General features: G+C 44.7%; 1 long non-coding RNA gene across 1 annotated transcript; it reads left to right on the plus strand.

Annotated features, from left to right (window-relative positions):
• Window positions 1-201: 201 nt before the first annotated feature.
• Window positions 202-10,042, plus strand: LOC111768553 (uncharacterized). Its single transcript, XR_002800963.2, has 4 exons — window positions 202-290; window positions 1,414-1,557; window positions 5,593-5,737; window positions 9,956-10,042. It is a non-coding gene; the product is annotated as an uncharacterized lncRNA (long non-coding RNA).
• Window positions 10,043-21,482: the final 11,440 nt, after the last annotated feature.

Raw genomic sequence — 21,482 nt, forward strand, 5'->3', positions numbered from 1 at the left:
CGCTTGATCAAAGAACGCAGCCTCTCCATCCTTAGTTCACACAGTTTGTACAAGGGTTAAACAAGACAGCTCATAAAGGGCACAGCAAGCCATCTGGCACAGGGGACGCGCCCAATAAGCTTGCATGGTTACTGTGGTTGAGCCAATCTCCTGAATGACTCCTGCTGTCTTCATATCTAATGTTTATGCTCTAACGTGCATTTAGACAAAAGGGTAAGGACAGAGCCTCTTAGAAGACAGTTCCAGCCAAGGCCCAGGATTTGAAAACCGCAGGAGGGTGGAGGAAATTGGTAAGTGGATCAGTTTGTATTTATTAGTAGAGATTTTGTGTTTACGTAGCAGATGAGAGACAGAAGTTTAAGGTAATGGTGGCAAAGTGTCCATTACAAAAAGTCACTGTTGTAAAATGTTTCTTTTTCTTCATTCCTTCAAAACATACCCAGTGAACATCTACCATGTGCCAGGCATTGTGATTTTTGCCAGCAAGTGAGGGGAGATAAAAGGGAGTCACATGGTGGGGTCATCTTGTCACCAATGACCTGTCCTCGCCAGTGACTGCTGAGACAATCATCACCATGGGCAGCCTGGCCTGCCAGGCGTCTGGAGCCTCGGGCCAGGCTGGGGAATGCCATCCATCCTCCTGAAGATCACCTGGGCCCATCTGCACGTCCGCACGGGTCAGGGCCTCCCCTGAGGCACAGCCTGCGGAATTACATCCCTGCTTCTTCCACCTGGAGAGACGCTTGCTCTAGTCCAGGGATGAAGGAAAGCCCGATTCTCACCACGTCCCGACTTCCACAGAGGATCTTTTGTCTCCCCCAATCCTATCCCCATTCTAAATGTACAGCATGTGTGCTTCTGACTGCAATATTTTATCTGCATACAGAATCTTCTAGAAGCCTTCAAGTCCTTGGGCTTCTGCAATACTGAGCCAAAAGACTGGTGGGCTGTCTCTGCCTTCTGTCCTGTGCGTCCTTCTTGGGGCAGATTCTGTTAGTTGGCTCACCAGGCACGTATTCCGATCTCCTTCTTATGGGGCTTTATTGATGAATATTGATGATTGGCAGGTTGACTACAGGATTATAGCGTTTGTTTTAGAAAATGACTTCGGACAGAAAGGATGCTCCTCTTTTGTCTCTTGGTTGACAATACCTACTGAATCTTAGGAGGCCATCGGGCATGGGCAACATGTTAGCGACCTTTTACCTGGTGTTGGTTACCATTTACGTGAAGGGCCAGCTTAGGGATTGCCAGGGAAGTGGGTAATAGGCTGATAACTCAACTCTCTGCCTTGGCGGCCAGCGCTGGGCCCCTCTCTGCATTTTCTCTCTCTGATGGCTTCAGGCATGTGGGTGCTCCTCTTAGGAACTGACTGAGCCTGGGGCCTTGTCCCTGAATGGTTTGTCTTTCCAGAGGCAGCAAAGACAGAGACAAGTGACAATGGGATGAAATCTCAAAGTGGCACAAGGAGCATTCCACTCGAATTATGTAAGGAACTCTTTGCTGGTGTTGGAACATTTTCAAACATTCCGCAGAGAAAGAACCAAAGACAAAATGGTAAGAAATTTTGAAATGAATGAGAACTGAATTGTAAATCACATAGCAGTGGTTCTAGCTGTCAAATCAGCCACTCCACCTGAGATTTTCCTTAACAAAATTCTTTCCCTTTTGTGATCACTGCCAGGTGCCATTTTTATCCTTCATTGTTCGTCTTAAACACAGGCTGGACAGGAGGTCCATCTGTTCCCATTTGTCACCCACATCAAGCTACATTTTATAGTGTCTTTTTGGAGGTGTACATGAGGATAACTAATTTAGGTCGATTCTCTGAGCCAGTCTTGGGGTAAGGATACTGTCCTTCCTGGATGATTTAAACAAATCAAATTTTACAGGTTCATCTACTTAAACAATTTTTTGATTGACTTCGTTTTTGAGAGCAGTTATAGGTTCACAGCAAAGGTGAGCAGAAACCGAGACTCGCCCTATACTGCCTGCCCCTGACACACGTCACCTCCCTACTACCAGCATCTTGCCCAGAGCGCTACCGTTGTCACAACAGTGAACCTGCGTTTACACGTCACTGTTATCAACCAGAGTCCGTATTTTACATTAGGGTTCACTCTTGGTGTTGTACATTCTATGGGTTTTAACAAATGTATGACGACATATATATACAAAGTAGTTTAACTGCTCTAAAAACCCCTGTGCTCTGCCTGTTTGTCCCTCACTCCCTCCTAACTCCTGCCAACCACTGATCTTCCTACTGTCTCTATAGTTTTCCCTTTTCCACAGTATCATATAGTTGGAAGCATAGACTATGTAATCTTTTAAATTGGCTTCTTTCCCTTCGTGATATACGTTTAAGTTTTTTCCTTGTCTTTTCATGGCTTGCTAGCTCATTTCTTTTTATTGCTGGATGATATTCCATTGTCTGGATGTCCTACACGGTTTGTTTGTCCATTCACCTACTGAAGGACATCTTGGTTGCTTCCAAGTTTTGGCAATGATGAATAAAGCTGCTATAAACATGCATATGCAGGTTTTGTGTGGACATCAGTTTTCAACTCCTTTGGGTAAATACCAAGGAGAGAAATTGCTGATCATTTGGTAGAGCATGTTTAGTTTTATCAGAGATCACCAAACTGTCTTCCAAAGCGGCGGTACCATTTTGCATTCCCACCAGCAGGGAGTGAGCGCTGCTGTTGCTCCGCATCCTGGGCCGTATTTGGTGCTGTCAGTGGTCTGGATTTCAGCCATTCTAACAGTGTGCGGTGATATCTCATTGTTTTAACTAAGTCCCTAATGACTTACAATGTAGATCTTGTTTGCAAATGTCTATTTCCCATCTGTATATCTTCTTTGGTGAGGTGTCTGTTCAGATTTTTTGCCCATTTTAGAATTGAGTTTTTAGTTTTCTTATTGTTGAGTTTTAAGAGTTCTTTGCGTGTTTTGGATATCAGTCCTTTATCAGATAAGTGTTTTGCTATTATTTCCTGCAAGTTTATGGCTTGTCTTCTCATTCTCTTGATAGCGTCTTTCACAGAGCAGAAGTTTTTAATGTCGATGAAATTCAACTTAGCAAGTCTTTCCTTCATGGATTATGCCTCTAGTGTTGTAACTAAAAAGTCATTGCCAAACCCAAGGTCATCTAGATTCTCTCCTGTGTTATTTTCTAGGTGTTTTATAAGTTTGCATTTTACATTTAGGTCTATGATCCATTTTGAGTTATTCATTTATTATTTTTTTCTTGAGGAAGATTAGCCCTGAGCTAACATCTGCTGCCAATCCTCCTCTTTTTGCTGAGGAAGATTAGCCCTGAGCTAACAGCTGTGCCCATCTTCCTCTATTTTGTATGTGGGCTGCCTGCCACAGCATGGCTTGATGAGTGGTGCATAGGTCTGTGCCCGGGATAGCAATCTGTGAACCCTGGGCTGCTGAAGCAGAGTGTGCAAACCTAACTGCAACACCACCAGACCTGCCCCATTCTGAGTTAATTTTTGTGAATAGTATAAGGTCCGCGTTTAGCTTGTTTTTACATGTGTATGTCCAGTTGTTCCAATAGCATTCGTCCAAAAGACTATTCTTTCTCTATTGAATTACGTTTTCTCACTTTTCAAAGGTCAGTTGACTATATTTGTGTGGGTCTATTTCCGGATTCTCTGTTCTGTTTCATCAGTCTATTTGCCTCTCCTTTTACCAGTATCACACTGTTTTGATTACGGTAGCTCTAGAGTGAGTCTTGAAGCTGGTGACTATCAGTGCTCCAATATTGTTCTCCTGAAATCTTGTGTTGCCTGTTCTGGGTCTTCCGCCTCTCCATATCAACTGTAGAACTAGTTTGTTGATATCCACAAAGCAGCCTTCTGGGAATTTGATAGAGATGGCATTGAATGTGGTAGGTGTGCATTTTGGCTGAGTCTCTACCTAGTGCTACAAACGCTGGCTTGTAGAGCATACACATGTTCAGATTCAATTTGGTTTAAGTTCAGTTTTCCAAAATAGTTTTGCAAATTTACACTCCCACCAGAAGTGTGTGGGAGTTTTAGTTGCTCTCTGTCCTCACAATATTGGTGGTTTTCCTTTTAGCTGTTTTGGTGGGTGTAGAATGGCATGCCATTATCACGTTAGTTTGCGTTTCCCTGATTACTAATGAAGCTGAGTGTGTTTCACACGTTTCTTGGCCAGTTGGATATCCTCTTTTGTGAACTTTCTCTTCAAATCTTTTGGTCATTTTTTTCTATGGAATATTCTGTCTTTTCTTATCAGTTTGAAGGAGGTTTTTTTTTTTTTCTGTTTAAAGAAAGCTTGGCCTCCTTCAAGATAATGAAGATGTTCTCCTCTAGAAGTTTTGTTTTTCCTTTCACAGTTAGATCTATAATCTATTTGGAAAAAAAATTTTCGTATTAGATTGTGAAAATGGGGTCAAGATTCCTTTTTCTTTGTGACCTAGCATCCTTTGGTAAAAAGACTTTCCTTACTACAGCTTTGTAATCGGTCTTGATATTTGATAATGTTCCTTTTCTTTCAGATTGTCTAAACATGTTTCTAACCAGAAAGTAAATTAATTGAGCCACCCTTTCATGTCAAGTAGTTTTCAGTTGATTGTTTGACTCTGTCAAGTGTCTCGAATGCTTGATTAATTTTCAGAGTGTCTGGTTTGATCTGATGACACTGGTCCTGGTACAAAACCTTTCCCTTCACTTTAAAGATATGTACGTCAAAACCACACACATGGCTCACTCTGGAAATGAGGTGCGGTTTGAGGCTTCTACATTTTATTATAATAAATGAATGCAGTATAATGTAAATAACGTTAGCTGCTACTCTATTAGCAATTAGTGATAAAGGCAGTGATAGATTTCATGATCAGAGTGCTCTCACTTTGAAAATACTAGAATAATTTTTATCACTGCTAATAAATATGTTTCTCACTTGCAAGCTCTAAGAGAGGATGACCGAAAGGAAAACTTTTAAAGTTTGATTAACTACAGTCCCTGCCTATTATGAGCCTGCAATTCTGATGAGGAAATGAGATAGATACATAGATAAATATGAATAAATTAATCAATTATTTCAAGCAAATCCACCTAGAACAAGAAGCCTGAGCTTCATCATAGCTACTCCGCATAGAACCTTTAGGATTTCTTAGTGTTTATCCCTTCCCCTATATATATCCCCAGCATAAGATGTCCGAGTTGTGGTCATAGAGAGATTAGTCGGTGTTCCACTGTTTCTTGCGTATGTTTACATCTAAAACATGCTACCAGACCAAGTATAACAAGACATGGGTACAGATTATAAATGCTGCAAGTAGCAAGGCGTCTCTGGGGGCAGGGGAATCACTCCCCAAGATCACGTCATACATCATCTTGGTAAAGGGAGGGAGCTCAGAGGATAGTGATCAGTCTGCTAAAAGAACCTAGAAATTGTATTAAATAAGAAATGACAAAAGGAAAAGAGAAGTGTGACTTGAAAAATAGAAGAACTTGGGGTGAGGGTGTGTGTAGGGGGAGGTGGGGAAAAAGGGACCTGCTTACACCTTGCAGGCATTTGAGGAGGGGCCGTGCTTAGGTTTCTTGTGTGTCTCTCCAGAACGCAGAACAACGATCCATGGGTGGAAGTTACAGGGAGTGAATTTCAGCTCACTAGAAGGAAAAGCTTTCAAAGTAAAAGCTGACAATAGAATGGCTGTTCTCATGAAGCAGTGGGCTCCTTCACATCTGATATATTCCAGCAGGTGAGTGTCCATCTGCCAGCAATATCTCACTTCATAGGTATCAAGTTACATGTGCTTCAAAAATCTTTTCTACTTCTAAAAGTAATTGACTAACTGATTAATTAATCACAAAAGATTTCCCAGAGAAGGGTAATTTAGATTTAGAATGAAAGAAACCCCTAGGATCAGCATAGTGGCGAGGTGCTGGGTCAGATGCCCATGGAGGAACGGGGCTGGGGCAGGGTGGAGGAGAGGTTGTGTTAGAGCCGGTGGTTGGAAAAGGATCACACGGAGAGAACAAAAATTGATGTTCAGGGCAAATTTCAGTTGTCAGAAATGGGACTGCATGTGAGGGTGAATTTACTCACTTATCCATTCACTCCACAAATATTTATTTTCTGGTACATTTATATAATAGACTGCTATAAGTAGTTTATAATAATTGAACTACAGCTGCGTGCATTACCAAAGCTGTGTCTCAAAAGCATAACACTGACTGAAAAAAGTAAGTCTAGAAGTATAGACAAATGAGGAGAGATGTTATCACTCAGATTTCCTGATCCTGGGTAACTCGATCCATTCAACAGGGAAACTTCAAAGGAGAAACTCCTCCGTGCCTTGCCCTGTGCTCTGGACCACAGGAGGAATAGGAAGAAAGCAAATATTTTTGGACCAGGCCCTGTGCAGGGCACTGGGGACACACAGGTGCTCAGCCGTGGCTTCTGCCCTCAAAGCACTCACGGTGTGGATGGATATGTGCAGGTAGAAACAGACATACCAGGAAGAGGATGCAAAAATGCCAGCTATTTAAATAATCTAGTAAGTGACTAAGGATCAGACAGGGCGAAACAGATGACAAGAGCAGGTGGCATCTGGCAGAGGGAGTAATCACTGTGGGTTGCATTAGTTTGGAAAGACTTTATGTAAGAGAAGCAATTTGAGCAAGACCTTCTGGGAGGAGGAGAAATTGATCGTCAGAGATCACCTCCCTTAGCAAAAGTACCATCACAGACAACACCTCATTAAACAACTCTGACCTTCCATGTCTAGAACCCTAGTAACCACATCCGTTTAGCTGAAGTTTTAAAAGAACTCATACCTTCAAGTACTTATTACATACGTTTCCATCCAACTTTAAGTGAGTACAAAAAGCTTCCTACCCTATGTTTTTCTATCCTTTCCTTTCTAATGAAGAAATTCCAGGAGTGAATTTATCTTTTCTTTTTAGTCTTATTGAAATATTTATTCAAGGACTAACAGAACCATTCGCTTGTATTTTCTCAACAACATTGTGACCCAGTAGAAGTGAAGGATTGTGGGAGGAGCTCAAAGTCCTTCCAGGTCACAGATACTACATGAAAGGGTCCCCGGAATCCAAGGGAGTCTTTTCTCCTTCAGAAGAAGCAATGGAAAGGGGTGGCTCCTTGATATAAAAGACATCTCACCCAGAGGCCAGAATTTCCGAAGACTGACTCCAAATCGCAGGAGCCATCACCGTTCAAAGGGCGTTCACTGTTTTCCACATTTTCATTACTAAAAATGTCAAAAGTGCAGAATCATTGAAAGACTAGTGCAATGAATATCAAGGAACTCCCTCTACCGAATTCAACCATTGATTACTTTTTGCTATATTTGCTTTATCTTTCCGCATATTCATATAAATCTTTTGGTATAGAAAATTAAGTCACAGACATCATGACACTTCTCTCCTAAATATTTCAACAAGCATCTTCTAACAATAAGAACACCGTCCTACATAACCATAAGGAAACTGCTGAAATTCCTCAGTATGACCTAGCATCCACTCCATGTTGAAATTGCCCTGGTTATCCCCAAAATATCTTTCTCAGTTGTTCATTTTTTCTCAAGCCCAGATCTCACCAAGTTTCTCTCATTATATCTGCTTATAGCGGCTCTTTACTCTATTTAAATATGGCCCAGTTGCCTCATTTTCTTGTGTGACACTGATATTTTGTTTTTGCTTGAAAAGTCAGCTACATTAGGGCATAATGTAAATATAATAAAATGCAGTCATTTCAAGTGTAGTGTTCATAAGTTTTGACAGATGAATGCACCAATGTAACCAGCACCTCAGTCCAGATACAGATTTCTATCATCCTGAAAAGCTCGTTTGTGCCCCTGGGCAGTCACTCCCCATCCGCTCCTGCTCCCAGGCAACCATTGATCTGCCTTCCATTATCGTATTGATTTTCTGAAGAGACTAGGCCAGTTTGTCTTGTAGAATGTCCCACGTGTCCCATTGTTTCCTTGTAGTGTCAGTACCTTGATACTCTAGCTGTTGAATTTCCTGTGCACTGGAAGTTAGGTCTAAATGCAGGTGAAACATATCTGGAAAAAACACTTCATGGGTGATGCGGAATACTTCCTGTTGCGTCACGTCAGGAGGCGCACATTGCGGCTGGCCACGGTTAGGGCTGCTGAGTTTGTTCCCTTGGTTGAGCTGTTGAGCACCAGAGCTTTTCTTTGTAAAAGTAAATTGTTCCCTTGAAATTGGCAAGTCATCTATAGGCGATCCTTTGGTGATGGACCAAAGATCCTATCTCCCCAAACCTTTCACTCGGTGGCTGCAGCATTCACTGATGGTTCTTGCCTGAACCAATTATTTCACAGAGAGTTGCAAAATGGTGATTTCGTCATTCTATCATTTCTCTACCTTTGTTAGCTGGCATTCTTTGGTAAAGAAGTCCTTTCTTTCATGAACCGGGGAGGAACTACAGATCCTAAAAGGGCAGAGTGAATGCTGGTTTCTTTACCCTTCATTACGATTAGGGAAAATTTGAGCATCAGAAGAAGAAAGAAAACAAACGGGAATTGAATGTAAAATACTGAAAAAAATAAAACTCTTTCCGATTTAGCTTTATTTTTGGATCTGTAATAAAATCATTAAAGATAGTTTAATGCAAAGTGTTGTGAATTGTGCTAGTGACTCTTTTTGTTGGGCTGCCTATTCTTTAAATGTTCACTAATGTGCAGGTTGAAGGCTGGCACGCATTCTCTACATTTTCCCCTTTAGTGACATGGGGTGATAGTAGGGAGGGACGCGGACTTTGGAATCAAATGGATCTGGGCTGAATCCTGGATCTGCCACTTAGTGGCTAGGCGGCTTTAGGAAAGTATTTAGCCTCCCTGAACCATAGTTCCTCCCTCTGAAGGTAGAGTAGGGCTGAGACTGAACAGAGGTACCGTATGTGAAATGCCTGGCCCCAGGGGAGTGAGTAATCACCATCCTGGGTCCTTTCGTTTCCCTTGAGGGGAAGTGGGGCCACAGCAAGAGGAGCTGCCTGAGCTTCCAGGATGGCAGAGAATCGGGGCTGTTCAGACACTCCTAAATGAGCCCATGGAGGCAAGGCCACGATTCCCTGCCGGCTTCTTCTTGCTGAGTGGTGTCTTTACTGAAGGCAGCGTGATATAGACTCTAAGAAGTGAAGGGGGCCCCCCAGGCATGTGTTGCTGACTGTGTTCCTAACCCATCAGCGGGCACTGGGGCTTCTCCTCTCCTGGGACGCTGATGCTGATTCCTGTCCAGCCTCTCCCAGGATTTCTGAAGCCAGTGAAGGAAAGCAGAGGAGGGACAGCGGAGTGGACTGAAGTCTGAGGTACAGTGGCTCCTAGAAAGGCAGAGCCTCTGAGAGAACCAGCAGGAAAAGGGAAGACTTTCGTTTTAGCACAGACTTCCATAAGCAGTTACTATGAAAGAGACCACTCTAACCATGAGTGAAATATCAAATGAATGAACAAGGCAGGAAACACGTGCACTAAACAATGCAAATCTGTGCAGGAGTGGACAGGCACAAACACGTTTGTGTGGCTGGGTGAGCAGACACCAGCCCGGTGGAGATGGGCTCTGAAAACGTCACCCAAGAAGGAAACACGCCAAAGGGATCAGAGTGTCTCCTCAATTTCAGTTTCCATCCTGATGAAAAGTTTACAGCTTTTAAGCTGCGGCAGAGGAAATAATCTGACTCATATATCGCAATTTGCATAGCTGATTTAATGTAGTTTTCCTCCAAAATATTAAGATTTAATACCATTATTTTTCCTATGTTTGGAATTATAAGGTCATAAAATATATGTGCTCCTAAATGATGTAAAAGGCAGATACTATTCCAAATACTTAGGGACTTTCTTGATTTTTAAAATACATGGGATCATTCATTTTAGAGGTTCAGTAAGTGGTAACAATTTCACAAAATCTGTTGTGATGTTACGGCCTGACAGGATGAAAAAAGACAACAATAGCACCTAAGAAGATTCGAAAAGGGAACAATGTTGCAGCATCTTGTGCCAATTAAAGAAAGACACAAGGTAAATTCAGTGTTATGTAAATTGTTTTTGAAAGTGCCTCATTAATATAGCACAGGGATTTTTATAATGGAACTGTAGTCCACAAAATACATTCTGTACCTGAAATCTTGTCATCTAGAGATCAATAGACAATTAATATAACCGCATGGGCTGCTCAGAGGGCCGTATCAAGTGTGGATAATTCCAGGTGTACTGCCCAGTGAAAATGGACCGTCTGCCCTAACTGCCTTTTTTTTTCCCCCCTGAGGAAGATTAGCCTTGAGCTAGCATCTGTGCCAATCTTCCTCTATTTTCCATGTGGGTTGCCGCCACAGCATGGCTGACAAGTGGTGTATGTCCATGCCGGGGATCCGAATCCGTGAACCCAGGCTGTGGAAGTAGAGTGCACCAAGCTTAACAACTATGCAATGGGGCTGGCCTCAGCACTAACTCCTTTTTAACAGGCCTAGTAGGCCCAGGGTCAATAACATTTAAAGCTGCAAAGTTTTAGATGAAGACACTGGAGCCAGCAGCACCAGCTACGCAGGGAGAAGAAGCCTTTAGCACTATCTGCAAGAAAAAACCCAAAATATATCTGAATAACTTCAAATTTTCAAGTTTTCTTTTTCCTGAGGACTTATTAATGAGTTCCAAGGAAAAGGCCATCACCGTTGGGAAATGTCTCAGGAATAATGCATCAAAATTGGGAGGTGGTCCTGAGGAGGGCAAGGGGTCCTCCCAAGGTGGCCCTCTGCTCAACGGTGCTTTAGAAACTTCGAAATTTAGAAGTGCATTTTACAGTCTCCTTGTTGACATGAGCGAAAGGCACAGCTGGTTGAGGGCTTTCTCTTTGCTCTACTGGCTTGTCACCTGACCAAAGAAACGCCGCACCAAGTTCTCAGGGACAGAAGAGGAACCGAGCACAGGTGTGTGTGATGTGTTCCAAAAGATGCGTGTCCATGGGCCAGCCTGGTGGTGCAGTGGTTAAGTTCACATGTTCTGCTTCGGCGACCCAGGGTTCACTGGTCCAGATGCCAGGTGCAGACCTACACACTGGTTGTCAAGCCATGCTGCGGCAGGCACCCCACTTATAAAGTAGAGGAAGATGGTCACAGATGTTAGCTCAGGGCCAGTCTTCCTCAGCAAAAAGAGGAGGATTGGCAGCAGATGTTAGCTCAGGGCTAATCTTCCTCCAAAAAAAGATGCGTGTCCAAGGGGTCAGTCGGCCATGATGGCATCAACAGGAGCATGACGCTGTCTGTTGGATCCTGTGAATCTGTGCTTTGACAGTTCTGACACGTTACTCAATTTCTGGTTGCTATGTTTTTTTCTCTCTCTGAGAAAATTGGAGGGTCCAGATCTCTTCATTATATGAATGTAAGCCACTAACTTAGGTGCTTTGAGGACAGAAAGACAAACCAGATGTAGACCCGACCCTTCAGGGGTTTGCAGAGTGAAACAGTGGTTCTCGACTTCGGTCACACCTCGAAATTGCCTGGGGAGCTTTATGAAATGCTGGAGCCGGTCTCGCTCACGGGGTCCTGACTTAGCTGGTCCAGGATATGGCCTGGGCGTTGAGGTAGGAAAGCTCCTGAGTGATTCTAGTACGTATCTGAGATTGAGAATCATTGCAACAGAGGAAAGACAAGCTTTCTGAAGTCCATAAGCTAAAGAGTAGTAACAATTTTCAGCCTCTAGGAGTAGTAATAACACTGTACAAATATTATGGAGGTGGAACAAAATTTAAAGTGACTGTTCCCTTTTATATAAATAGTGACTCATGCATGTATGTATGTATGTGTACATATATGTATCCCATAAGTAATACATTCTTCTTGTGATAGACCCAGGGACACAGAAGTAATCATAGTGAAACCTTGCTCCCTTTATTCCCCGCCCCACACCGGCTCCCTAGCTGTTCCCACTGTCAGTTGCTCTCTGTGCAATTCCACAGAGCCCTGTCTGTGCATTTTAAGCACATTTACATATACATACACCTATATACCTACAAAAGTGAAATAGGTTACCTAATTTGGTTTTTTTTAAATTTAACAATTTTCCTGGCCACATGTTTTAACGACTGTTCAGTGTTATTGGCTGTTTGGTACAAATGGATATCCTCTGGTTTACTCAGCCGCTCCCCTAGACGGACTTAGCCGTTTCTGGTTACTCTTGTTTTAATTGACATAGGAACTCTTAGAGCAGTAAGAAACAACACAGATAGTTAAGCAAGCAAAATTGAAGCTATGACTCAGAATCTCATTAAGATTAAGTGAAGAACTCAGCCTTTGATGTCCGTGAAAACCAGAAACCTTTGTTTTTAAACCTGGAACCACTTCTGACTTAATTCAATAAAAATTGGAGGAATGTTGCTCTGGTAAATAAGTATGGCTTCTCCTGGAAACTGTGAAAGGAACGTGAGTGTGAACGTTTTTGAGTGGGAGGAAAAGAACTAAGAACAATTCATTAGACTGAAGGAAAAAGGACCAGAAGGGGTGCGGTTACGAGCAGACAGCATCACAATACTTTTCAGGTTCCCGTCCTTATTTTATTTTGAGATGAGAGTAGAGTGGTTACGCATGTACAAATCCCTTGGGGTGACTAAGCCAAAGGTGGGGTGGAAGGCAACAATTGTCTCTTCACGGTCACTGGCATTATGAGCAAGTGATGTTTAAGTGGGAATAAAATCAGGACAAACAATTTCACGTGGAAAGTGGCAGTTGCTTCTGAGAACCTCCAGCTGGTGGTGAAACCAGCAGGTAGATTTTCCACGATGGAATGCAATGGGGTAAGCGTTCAGTTAGATATTTGGTCCGTCTGAAATAAAAATCGAACAGTGCCCTGGCACACGCTTTATCAGCTGCCTCTGGCCCAGTGTGGAAGGGATTGTTTAGAACTGATGCAAATGCTGTTACCCTCGAGGTAACAGCAAACAGCACGGCACATGTGATTTGAGAAGTCCTGAGAGAAGTCCTCTGCGATTTGAGCCTGGCACTTCAAGCAACGCCAGCTAGTCAGGGTTTGATGCCACCATTATTGGGCTCATTACTTGTTCCAAAACATAGTTGCTTGGGGTTTTAGTAATGGATTGTTATTTATTTATTTTAAGTATTCTTTTTCCTTAGGAACAGATGAGAGGAAGGAAAAACAATTAACATTCCTAGCCAGGCAGTTTGATTCCCCAATCTTTTTTCTCTTCTAGTAAGTAATTGTATCATGACATTTTGGGGGATATGTCTGGGAACACACCCGACACACACCATACGATATTCCTAATTGAGCCGGGGGTCCCCGAGGCTTCTGCCTGGGCACTGCTGCCCTCTGCCTAGTGCTGCGTTTGCACAGAGGGCTGTAGTCAAAGGCTGCAGAAAAATTCAGCTGGAAAAACGTGGACCAGGAGTATTAAGAGGTCATTCTAAACCCTGATTTTAGGCAAGTTTTAAGTTTCATCTTTTTCTCAACACTTCATAGGAGTGCCCATAGAAAATAAAATTTTCCTCTTCCTCCCTTCTAGAAACGTGCCTGGCAGCAGTGGCAAGGTCAAAGGTGGCTAGGAAGGAGAGAAGACCGAGAGGCAAATGCCTGTGTGGGTAACGTGTAGACTCTTGCCTCTAAAATATCGCTGCCTTGTTTTACCCTGTGTCTCTGTTTGACTCATCCCGTCTCTGCTGGATGACGTCACACCAAAGGCTAGAGGGACTGCAAGATGGTCGTGATCTACCCATGTAGGTAACTCAAGCTACACCACAGTCTCGAGACTGACTGCTGAGGCTCAGTGGTGTGCCAGACGTTCAGTCCTATTACCAGGGCCCCTTATCTTACCACTCACGTTCATGGCATCAGGGACTCCATCAAGATTTGTTATTTCAGGGTCCTGCCCTGTGGTTGAATGGTTAAGTTTACGTGCTCCACTTCAGTAGCCCAGGGTTTCACCAGTTCGGACCCTGGGCACAGACCTTGTACTGCTCGTCAAGCCATGCTGAAGTGGCGTCCTACGTACCACAACCAGAACGACCTACAACTAGAATATAACTATGTACTAGTGGGCTTTGGGGAGAAGAAGAAGGAAAAAGAAAGAAGATTGGCAACCGATGTCAGCTCAGGTGCCAATCTTTTTTAAAAAAATATTTGTTATTTCATTAAAGTCTGGAAATTATGACTCATTGTTGAGGGCATGCAAGTGGGCAACTGGCCAGTTTAATAACAGCCAAGTGGACTTTCGTGTAAATTATGACTGTTCTGAAACAGGCCAGTCTCGAAATGGGCAATCTCTGGCCCAGAAGTAGCCCAGCACCCACACAGAGTACCGAGCCCTTTGTTATCCCCTGAACTGTGTCCCTCCCTAACATCGCCTGGCAGGCAGAGCACACGATCATCTCACTAGGAGTCCCCCAGCATCTGGACGTGCAGAGAGAGTACACATATGTTCAGAAGGTCCCTGCGGTAGGCAACAGAGAGGAATACAGGAGACCATACTTCAACCTGGGCAGCAGGCTAGTGTCCCAACAGGAGGGCAGAGAAGAACCTGGGAAGGGGGCCAGCGAGGAGAAAGCAAGAGCCCAGTCTCAGGAACAGGGGAGTCCAATCTCTGTAGAATGTAAACCCCTGAGGACAGGTACCAGGTGTATTGTGCTCACAGCTAGATCCTCAAAATTTTGCACATTGTAGGTGCTCAATAAAAATCTGTTGCATGAATGAAGAGATTAGAGAAGGACAAGGAAGCATTTGGGCCAGCAAGATGAATAGGGAGAATAGCAAATAGTCTCACAAAAGAAATGCTATGGTATAGTGCCGCTCAAAATTTCCACCAAAAGTTCCCAAGAGAAAGGTGGAGGGAATGCTTATCCTAGGGGGATCTGGAGTAGAGTCTTGGGGACGATGAAGCATATTTAGCAGTATGCGACCGATAGGCTGGTTTGTAACATATAGCTATGGACACCTCTTGGCCTAGCTCCTGGACTATCTCCATGAGACAGAGGCCTCTTTATAACTCCTGCCCTCTAGGAGTCCTTTCAGCGTGTTTAGATCCTTGGAGGTCTACACCTGACAGATCATGGTCCCGAGAGCCAGAGGTGCCTCTCATCCCTCCACCTTCTTCTTTCCTGCCAGAGATCATGGGATTGTCTCTTCTCTGCAGGGGAGATGTTGACCTTCTACCTTGGAGGCGTGGCCCTTACCTGGGGCGGCAACAGGAGAAGCATCATGACTCAGCACAGCGAGTCCTAGGAAAGTACCAGGGTTGCCTGAGGATAACAGAAGGGATTGTTCAGGGGGTGCAACATGTGGAAATGAAGGTGACATGGGGAGGAATTTCTTAACAAGCTGTTGACTATCAAAATAGACCACCGACTACAAAATGAGGGTAGCGCCTCATCCGTGTGGACTGCATAAGCACGTGCTTATCTGAGGGTGGGGGATCAACCAAGCGATCTTGTCAGGCTTCTGAGATCCTGAGATTCCACAGCCCCTTGCTTATACAGCACCTTTCAAAATGCTATTGTGGCCCAGTTTCAAACAGGTCGTTTGATATTCTTATTCTATAGCTAAGGAATCTAGGCCAAGTCATGTTAGACCATTTACCCAAAATTAAACTGGAAGCTAGCTTTTGTCAGCTTTTTGCTGTCCTCTGAGGAGACTTTTAAATTGGCCATGTTCTGGTTTCAGGCTTATAATTAGCCTCCAGAAATGATGACAGATCATTCTGCTACATTGAGGCCAGTCTTTTTTTCCCCAGGAACCTGACACAAAGTCCCTATCCCAGCAGTCTGTGACCCAGTTTATTTTATTCATGTTACTGGAGCTCTGGGGCTGCGAGAAGAGCAGATGATAGTTAACAGATGCCTGGAGCTCCTGTCCTTTGCTCCTCTCTGAAGAAAATGGTTTCCTGTGGTGGGTGGGGTGATGCCCCATTTGACTGAAGCCCACAGGCTCAGCTTTTGGAGGTCACTGAACCTCAGCCTGCATCTCCGAATTTGGATGGAGCTCAGAATTCACACTGTGGATCATTACAGCCTGCAAGTGTCTTTGAGAACCTGGGGGTAGATGGGTCAGTTAGGGGCTTCTGATGATTTCTCTCTCTGTCTTGGGTACTCTCCCTCATTTCAAAATATTTAAGGCCATCTGATCAGCCATGGATTTTCTGGAGTGACCCATGGATTGGGAGTTACCTCAAGCCCCAAAGCAGTCAAGGCCATACACTACTCACTCTGGTCTCAATTCTGGGAGTCCTTCCCTGCAACACACACACATACACACACACACACCCACCCACCCCATCTCCACACCCTCAAAATTTTATAAGGTGTTTCCAAAACCAGTGCAAATCCTTGACTTCAGGCGAGCACTAGAGCTCACTCCAGTGTCTTCAATGCCACCCTTTGGCCACAAGCAACAGAGGGTGCCATCATTGTTGGTGTCCTGCCTGGAGGAAGGGAGTCCATCCTGAAGACATAGTTTGATCATTATGCTAATCATTAAGAAAGTTATATGTCTTTAAAATACTGTGAGCTGCATTTCTTTGGTACCCTTTTCTTATAATTTTTATTTGATATTACATTAGGAGACAGCAAAACACAGAGGAAAGAGCACAACCTGGGTTTGAATCCTGGCTCTGCTATTTATAGGTCAGCTAAGCTCGGACAAGTAACCTAACTTCCCTGGAGCCTCGTTTTCCTCGTGTGTCAAGTGGGAAGAATTACGTCCGTCTCAAAGGTCACAGTGAAACTAACAGCTGGCACGTTCAGGGCACCTAGTTTTTGGTCGGCATATGGCGGTTGCTTAGCAAAGGGCAGTAGGGAGATGATGAATCAGGTTGTTGGGTGAGCGTCCTTTTCCTGGCTTCACCTCTCCCGATGGGAAGATTGCACCTATTATCAACCTTCTGTTGGCCTGGGTGCCCTCAACTTCTCCAGGAGCCAACACTCCTCTGAATATCTGACACCTAAGCTCATACTGTCTGGCACCCCAGTCCAAATTGTTTACTCCCCCTGAAAAGGCTGCTGTCATGTTCTTTCATATGCTGTTGGTACCCAACCCCTCTGCTGGAGCCCAGCCTTATGGGCGCATCCATCCTTGGTTCCTGCCCATCAGCCTTTCTCTGAAGGATGCAGAGAGAACAGGGACTCATGCAGTCTTACTCCTCCGCCTGTGATTCCAGCGTACCCCAACCGAAGCGTAACTGGGCTTGCTGGTCCTCGTCCATGGCAGGTAAGATGGAGTATTAGTAGTTGTACTGCTATTAGTAATAGTAGTAGCATCTAATTACTTCTGAAGATATGTAAACTATAATTGCATCTTTTATATGGAATTGATATATGCCTTTAAAAGTGACTTGTAAAGCGAATTTTGGAGCGTCACATCTTATTTTTCCATTGACTTGCATTATTAAATAGGAACGTGTTCCTTGAGAAAAAATTGAATTTTAATAAAATTGTGTGAAGGAATACAGCTAGTATACAGATTACTAAAGTATTTGTATAAAATCCTAGTAATGATACTGAAAATCAGTTACAAAATATAAACAAAAACCTTTGAGTGTTATTTTCATGTTTAACACAATTGCTTAATGTTCTACAAAAGGAATGACGACAGCCTAATTGCGTAGAATATTCTGGAACCGAAACTCAATTTTCATGAACTCTTTTCTAAAACCATATAGTGGCATAAAGTGCTATTTTTTTCCTCTGTTGCTCAGATCCTGTATCTTAGAACTTTGAGAATCTAATGTGTGGCATAATTTCCTTTGGTTTCGTTAAAGCTTTGGGTTTGATTTAATCTGAAAGAAGAAACACAACTATAGATGTAATCAGGAGCATTGTATCAGTCAGGCTAGGCTAGGTCTCACTGAGACAACAAACAGCCCCAACAAAAGTTTGTTTCTTGCTCTTCCTACACCTCCGTTGCAAACTGACAGGGGGCTCTATTCACCAAAGCCCCTCAGGGACCCAGGCTGAAGAGCAGCTTCCACTTGCACATTGCCAGTTGCTAAAGAGGGAAAGAAAGGGCTCTGAGGGTTCACACTGGCAATTAAATGCTCAGCCCACATGAAGATAGAATTTCCACTTATCACTCGTTGCTAGAACTAACCACATGGCCACACCCATCTAAACAAATCCAGACACACAAGCCTACCCTGTGCCTAGATGGGGCAGAGGCATCTGGGGAGCAGCACTAACGACCACCAAAGGCGTTTGCTGGTACGTATTCAGCCATGAAAGCGCCCGTGAGGAAGCAAATGGCTGGGATGCATCCCCAAGGGAGACCAGTAAATGAAGGAAGCAGGTCTCCAGGAAATGTTCAAGGAAGGAGTTTTGAGGGGGGAAAAGTCCTTTTCCAAACAGGCAAAAACTGAGAAAGGCCCTCACAAAAAAATCCTCAATGGAGGAAATTCAAAAGGATTTTCTTCAGGCAGAAGAAAACCAATCTCAGACAGAAGATCTGAGACACCAGAGGTCTGGTGACTGTGGGGTGTACACTTCCTGTTGCTGCTGTGGCAATGCGCTACAACTGTAGTGGCTCGAAACAACAGATTGCATCCCCTCAAAGTTCTGGAGGTCGAAAGTCCAAAATTAGTTTTCTTGGGCTAAAGTCAGGGTGTCGACAGGGCTGGTCCCTTCTGGAGGCTCTGAGGGGAGGATCCGTTTCCCTGCCTTTTTCAGCTTTTCGTGGCCACCTGTATGCCTCGGCTTGTGGCCCCTTCCTCCATCTTCAAAGTGCATCACTCCAGTCCCTGCTTCCATCATCACATTGTCATCACCTCACCTTCTCCTCCACTCTGACTCCCTCTTATTCTGACCATTGTGATTACACTGGGCCCACCCAGATAATCCAGAAGAATCTCCCATCTCAGGATCAGTAACCTAATCACATCTACAAAGTCCCCTTTGTATCACAGCCGCCGGTGGCAAGGATTAGGATGTGGACGTCTTTGGGCAGGTCATTATTCTGCCACCACACCAGGTAAATAGTCACCAAAGTAAGGTTGGTGTGGCTATATCGGACCAAATGGACATTGGGGCAAAAAGCATTCCTAGAGATACAGAGGCTCCCTGAACATTATTTTATCAATCACATATTGGTAAAATAGCCAATGCACCAGGAAGATAGAATAATTTGTAACATGTATGACTCTTTGTATAGCTTGTCAACGTCCTTCAGCTAAAGACCACCAGAAACACGCTTGTACTTAAACATTGGGTGCAACGGGGCAATTTCATTTAAAAGTCAAGAAAGCACACCCTGAAGAGTGTGAGAGCCTTGTGTGGGTGGGTGCTCGTCGGGTACAGCCGAGTTGGAGACCCTGGGAGTGAGCAGCATTTGCAGCCCGTTGCTCTGTCCGGAAGGTGCTTCCCTGCTTTGTCCAAATGGCGAACGCTTCGTGCAGCACTTCACTGGGGAGTCTGGGACTGCATGTGGGGCGGGTGGCTGGACCTCATGCCCTTGCCTCTTGTCCCTGGATTTTCACCCTCTCTTGTCACCAGTGGAGGACTAGAGTTGAATTCATTGAGGGGCTGGCTGTTTCCTTGTAGGTCCATCCCTTCTCCCTGACTTGTCGGGTCAGCCCTGTGTGGCAGCCTGTAGGTCGGGATGAGCGTAAAGTCCCCTCTGGCCTTTCCTCCAGGACCCAAAGCTGCCCCACTGAAGACTTCTACATCCAGAACTGAACACGCATCTTCCAGGAGAGGCTGCTTCTTGTCCTGCCACACCGGACTCAACGTCTCTCTGAACTGTCCTCCCTTCTTCCATCTCTCAGCCTTCTTTCGTGTTGTCCAGGGTCTTGTGACTTGTGTCTTGTTGTCCTACATCTTTCCAAATGTGGGTCTGTTCCTCACTGGCAGGCTCAGATCTGTTCTGATGCACACGCTTCTGAGTAGGCATCGCGTGTGCGGCGTCACCCACTGCTTTACCACGTCACCTTACTGAATCAGATGGTCACCACAACCCTGAGGGGCAGACCCGAGTATCCCCCTTTTGTAGCCCTCGGGGGTTAGTTTCCCACAGCAGTGAGCTGACGGGCATGGTCTCGGATTTGGTCATTCCCAGCACTTCTAACATTTCACCTATTCCTAAACCACATTTACTTATTCATCCATTTACAAGTAGTTCGGGTAGTGATAAATACTATGAAAACCAAGCCACATAAGGGGACAGAAAGTGGTGGCCTTGGAGGAGTAGGGGACATTCAGGAAAGGCCTCATTGGAAAGGTGATGAAGGTGACATTTGAGCAGAGACATGTGAAGACTAGGAGGAGAGCAATTTCTGCAGAGGGACCAACAGATGCAAAGGCCCTGTGGCGGGCACCAGCTTGGTGTGTCTAGGCAACTGTAAGGTCATGTGGGTAGTGTAGAGTGAGTGTAGGAAAGAAGAAGGAGCTGCGTGGGCTGAGTCCATATCATGCAGGGCTCTCTGCACTGTGGAAAGCAGGTGGGATTCTAGCATAAGTAGGAGGGGGAGCTGGAGAGGGCTTGGGCAGGTAATTCATGAAAACTTGTCTCTGGCACTAAATTTGGGAAGAGCAGGGTAATTGGGCTTGAAGAAGACCTGAAAGACATAGGTTTGGAATTTGCAGTGTGGCTAGAAAAATGTAGTTTGTACACACATGTATGTGGACATGCACACGCACACACGCACAAGCTCAGCAATATTTACAAAGCAAGCCAGGCACAAGTTCACATTCCCGTTATTCAAATTGAGTGTGCAAGTATAAAGAGCATCATGTTCCTCAATATTTATAAACTCAACACTTTTCCACTATTAGAAATGATCATTTGCAGATCATTCTCTGCAGAAAGAATGAGCTGTGTCCCTGGGCCAGGAGAAGGCGTTACCATCACGGGCTGACCCAAGTGGCTCAGGCCACACCAGTGAAGCCCCCTCTCTTTTCAAGGACGGGCCTGGATCGCACCTGTCATTCAGGTTTGAATCGAGAGTGCGGGTACTCCAGGGCAGGCAGAGAATGTAGATTCTCATCCTTCTTCCTGCTCCTCTGGCTTCCTCCCAGCGGTCTCTGTCACATCCCCCCACTCCAAAGAAGGGGATGTTGTCACAAAGAGCCATCTCCACACCCTGCTGCCCTCCATCTATGCCCCAGCAGGTGGTGGGTACCAGCGCCTCAGCAGTGAGGCCACCACGAGCCCAGGCAGGACCAAAGGGCGGGGGCGGAGCTTTCCCTGGAAAGTCTGACCAGGGGTGGGGATGGACACAGCTCTGACCTTCAGCCAAGGGCCAGCAGAGGGCTCTGGGAGGCCAGGGAGCAGCTCTCAGGCCGGCTCTCCCCTCATCCTTTCATGATTAGCCTGGGTTAAAAGGGCCTCTGGACAGCAGCTTTGAAGGGCCCTCACTGGGTGTAATATTTCTTCCTATTGGGGAAGAGACTAGGTAATTATTTAGTCAAAATGCAATCATAAAACACTACACCACGGAGCATGGAGGGGCTGATGCGGGCATGGGGAGAATGAACGC

The sequence above is a fragment of the Equus caballus genome, chromosome 17 (genome assembly GCF_041296265.1).
Source record: "Equus caballus isolate H_3958 breed thoroughbred chromosome 17, TB-T2T, whole genome shotgun sequence".
NCBI classification, from domain to species: domain Eukaryota; kingdom Metazoa; phylum Chordata; class Mammalia; order Perissodactyla; family Equidae; genus Equus; species Equus caballus.